The sequence below is a fragment of the Engraulis encrasicolus genome, chromosome 14, assembly GCF_034702125.1.
Source record: "Engraulis encrasicolus isolate BLACKSEA-1 chromosome 14, IST_EnEncr_1.0, whole genome shotgun sequence".
Lineage (NCBI taxonomy): Eukaryota > Metazoa > Chordata > Actinopteri > Clupeiformes > Engraulidae > Engraulis > Engraulis encrasicolus.
The window spans coordinates 43117454-43122453 of NC_085870.1; the positions used below are offsets into that span (position 1 = coordinate 43117454).

At 42.5% G+C, this 5000-nt stretch overlaps 1 protein-coding gene across 1 annotated transcript in view; it reads left to right on the plus strand.

Annotated features, from left to right (window-relative positions):
• The window catches only part of cdh4 (cadherin 4, type 1, R-cadherin (retinal)), a gene marked incomplete at its 5' end in the record, with an annotated part of 377532 nt that overhangs the window by 324649 nt on the left and 47883 nt on the right, over positions 1-5000 (plus strand). The gene's annotated exons all lie outside the window — the stretch shown is intronic.

Below are 5000 nucleotides of genomic sequence, written 5' to 3' on the forward strand. Positions count from 1 at the left end.
TGTGTGCGCGTGTGTGTGTGTGTGAGCGTGCGTGTGTGCGTGTGTGCGTGTGTGCGTGACTGTGTGTGTACACTAGTTTAAAATCAATTCATTTGAAATGGGTAGCATATGGTCCTTTATATGTTGTTTTTTAATTTTGAAAACATCATGTTTGGTATGGATACATTTTAAAGTGAAACCAATGTGGAAAGTTCCATATGACCACATAGCAGTGCATACAACCAGGGCCGCTGATAGCTTTTAGTTTAGTTTAGTTTAGTTTAGTTTAGTTTAGTTTAGTTTAGTTTAGTTTAGTTTAGTTTAGTTTAGTTAGTTTAGTTCAACAGGGACCATGCACAATACACATTGATTACACCCCCATCCCTGCATGCAACCATAACAGTATGTAGGTTTAGGCCACCGTGAATTTTAGGGGAAAGTGCTGTACTTGTATTACTATTCAATTAATTTAGAGTGATGCACTTTAATTGATTTAATTGATTACAAGGACCACATAACCCTTGGGAGGAAGAAAATAACCCCTTGGCATAGTGAGAAAAATGCAAGGTCAATTTGACACTTAGGTAGTCGATTTCACACCTTCTAGAGTGCATGTGGTCCCAGAGTACTCTCTTAAGGGTTCACTTAACACTGCATTTTTACTGTGTGCTGGGTCTCTAAGGAGAGACTTTTACATATGGGTTTTAGTATCCTCATTGGTATTCTCCTGGTTTCTCCATGGATTCCATTGCAGAGCGATGAGAAGGAGGGGGTGGGGGGGCGGGGTGACCTGTGCAATTGGCACAGTGCAGATTGGAATTGATGCGGTGATTAATTGAGCGTATCCTGTGCTACATAAACCGCACAAATCAGCCCCGTAGGAGTCTGGAGTCAAATCATTAGCCGTATAATCAAGTATAGGCAAAAACAAATGGATACTAACATATCTTGTGTCAGGGCATCGCGTGTAAGATACTTTGTCTTTATTCAGATTAAAGTGCTCAGTATCTTATACGTGACATCTTCTGAAAAGCAAAAGTAGAGATATTCATCATTCACTTGAAAAAAATACAAATCTATAAATCACTCCTCACTGATAATTATTAATTATATAATTCAAACAGGGGGTAATACACCAAAACAGAATAAATTATGCTTTAAAAATATGTATAAATCATACAGCCATCATCATACAAACATCCACACCAATGAAAGTAGAAAAATATCTTATACACTATGTGCACACCAGAAAACTACAGATACTAACTTGGTTGGTGCTTATCTGACAGGGTGTCTGGGAACTGTCTCCACAGCACTGCACTGCACTGCACAGCACAGCACAGCACTACCTGCAAGCATCTGTTGTACCCAACCAACCCTCCAAAGCTTTACTCCCCATCTTCACTCCCATGCGGGGCCTGCTGTAGTCGTGGTAGCCTGTTCTATGTCAGCTGAGCTGAGCTACCGCATACTGTAGCAGTGCAGCACAGCCGGCATACAGTACATGCACAGCACTGTCAAAGTGAGAAGTCTGGGCACCCTAGCAATGGGAGCAAGAACTTATGGGAACTGTTATATTTCTGGAATGTATTGCATATAGTAACACAAAGTACTTACTTTTGTATACCCTGACCAGCTTGGTCTTGTTGGGATGTATTTACCATACCAAACAATGCAGCCTTTTTCTGTTCACAAACATAATCCATTTCTATACAGTAGCGGCCCATAAGGTTTCTACTTTTGTGGGGTTTTGTTCTTTTTTTGCAGCTGACAGTAAGCCTACAGTAGGATGGATGTTTTTTTAGCACCATTCACTACCCTGAATGTTTTCAAAGTGAGTTCCAGCCACATTCAAAACTGAATCAAAACAAACAGGAGGTACCTTATCCAAACTCTGAGAGTCACAGTCGTCCTGAATACTAATGCCAGTGATATCTCAAAAAGGATCTAATTCACACATGAAAATAAAAAATATGTATTTTTTATAAAACCAGCTGAAACTTTATTTTCAGTTGGCACTGATGGCAGTCCAAGTGGATATTTATTTTAGTAAGCAAAACATGATGAAAAGATTTTAGCACAAGGCTGCAACAACACAAAGTCTGTGTGTGTGTGTGTGTGTGTGTGCGTGCGTGCGTGCGTGCGTGCGTGCGTGCGTGCGTGCGTGCGTGCGTGCGTGCGTGCGTGCGTGCGTGCGAGCGTGCGTGCGTGTGTGTGTGTGTGTGTGCATGTGTTTGCATAGTCTGTATAGTATATACGCAGTATATAAGTGTAGTGTCTATACTGTGTGTGCATCTATATAGGTGCATGCGTACATGTATGTGTCTGTGTGCACATGTGTATTTGTGTGTATGTGAGCTTGTACACACCCATATGTATCTGTCTTTGTGCCAGTGTTGCTGCAGATGGAGCCCACATGAGTTGTTGCCACGGCCTGCTTGCTCTCTGGGTCTCTGCCTCCTGGGAAGCAGACTAGCCTCTGGCCACTCTTGCCATAACTGGACTAAATAATGTCCATTCATTCTCCATAATATCTCTGCTGCAGTCATTCTTCTAGCGCTGGCGGAGCATCCATTTAGATGACAGATGAGGGCACGCATGCAGCTGTACTCTGGGCTTCTCCTCTCACCACTCCACTCCCTCCCTAGCTCCCTCCCTCCCTCGCGTTCCCTGCCTCTCTCTGTCTGCGTAGCTCGCTCTCTCTTTCGCTCTCTCTTTCGCTCTCTCTCTCTTTTCTCTCTCATCTCTCTTCCTCTCAGTCCTCTCTCCATCTCTTCCTCTATCGTTCTCTCTCGCTCACTCTTTCTCTCATTCTTTCTATTCAATCTCTGTCCTTTTCCCACCATTCGCTCATCTGTCTCTCTCTCTCTCTCGCTTTCGCTCTGTTGTCACACCCTCTCTCCACTTTTATTCTCTCGCTTCCCCTCTCCGTCTCTCTTTTTCTCTGTATCTCTCTATCTCTCTGTGCCACAGCATCCTCCCCTGTCCTCTGCAGAGATATATATGAGCTGCTCAGTCAGAAATGCCCCCCTCCCCCCCTCTGGCTTCCTCATCTCACACACACAAGCACATGCAGTACATACAAATACAGAGACACACAAACACAAAAACACACAGACATATACACCCCCCACAAACACGCGCACGCATGCAAGCACGGACGCACGCACGCATGCACATATGCACCCACACGCGCAGGGCTGCTGATAGCTTTGGCTGGGCCCTGGACAAAGACACTTGCAGGGACCCCAATCCCAAACAATGTAATGAGGATCCAATTCCGGGCCCTCTCTCTCCCTGGGCCTGGGACAAGTGCCCGCTTTGTGCCCACGCACGTACACACAGTAGATTCATATGTGCATTTACACCCAAACACACTCCCATGCACTCACACACAAGTCTGTTTGTGTGTTTCTGTGTTCTGTGCTTCTTTATTTGTTTTTGCTTGTCTCCTTGTCTGTCTCTCAGAAATCGTATGTGTACACGCATCAGTATTAAGTTCCAAAATCTTTTTCCTCTTGTTGATTGTGCTTTTTTTCTGTAGATGCAGATGACTTTATAGCAGTGGTTGCTTTATGATGGATGTGGCTGTGGTGTATGTTTCTTCCACACATGCATTTGCAGATGCACAAATACATTCAATCAGATTGTCAGAGATTGAGTTACCCATTCAGCTATCGGGTTTTTTGATGTTGCTCATTTACCTCCTCCCTCTCTGTCGTTCTTATTTCCATCCTTCTCTCCTTCCTTCCTTCCTTCCTTCCTTCTTTCCTTCCTTCCTGTCTTTCTGACAACCCTGCTTTCACCTTATCTCATTCACACACACTGCCACCCTCACACAATATGTCCCTATGAGGGAACACGTTTAGTGTCACTTGATCATCCCACACCACTGCTGACAGAACATATGTTATGGAGATTCACTCGCCGATAGCATTCATATGTATATACAGTACAGAGTGTGAACACGTACACACATGCATGCATCCTTGTACACACATGTACTACCCACTAACGCTCACACATGCACACACGTACACATACTAAATGGACGCACATGCATGCATGATTGTATACACACACACACACACTCACGCACACACACACACACACTAATCTCTATTCTCACACCTACTGCATATTGGCAGACGTCCAAGATCATTTGGTTAGGAAGTCTGAGTGTGATTCATGTCCTCAGTGTTCAGGCTTGCTGTGCTTCTCTACTCCTCGCTTAGTCCCATTCACACAAATACAAATCCAGTCAATATTTATAGGCAACATAAAATAATACACCATACATGCAATGTTTTATAGTTAGTACTTAGTATAGTGCTTACGTTACTACTGTAATTGTGGCATATCTGCCTGGTTAGTTTTTATGCAATGTTAAGGAATGTGTTGGTCCCTATTGAATAAACCACTATAGAAAATATGGAGTATAAAATGCAATATGACGTATTATAAAACCTCTATCTGTGTTTGGGTTAATTGACATCAGGCTATTTCCTGTATTGTATTTCCCTGGAGACACGTGAATAATGCTGTGTTTTTGTTTTGTTTGTTTGTTTTTGTTTGTTTGTGTTTGTGTGTATTACTTGTTTTCCTTGTGCCCCAGTAATCTTTGATAATGCAGGCCACAGATCATTATATAGGAAATATTAACCATAACATGCGATGATGATGTATTATGCAACATATCTATCTGTGTATGTATTGATTGACATATTATTTCTCACATATATATATATATATAGCTTTCCCCTGACAACCTATGAATAATGCTGTGTGCTTACATGTTTGTGTTTGCATGTCTCCACATTATGCAAAAACAAAAAAGAATGTGCCTGCCGTGCTATGGTCCTTTAAGCAAGCAGCGATTTACTTTTGGAATTCTGTTTTGATTCCAGAGCTAATTGTGGATGTGCATTGTGAATGTGAAAACTATGCTACAGTAGTAGCCAGCACCTAAAAAAAATAGTCTAATGCTTTTTGTGTTGTTGTTGTTGTTTGTGTTTCCCTTC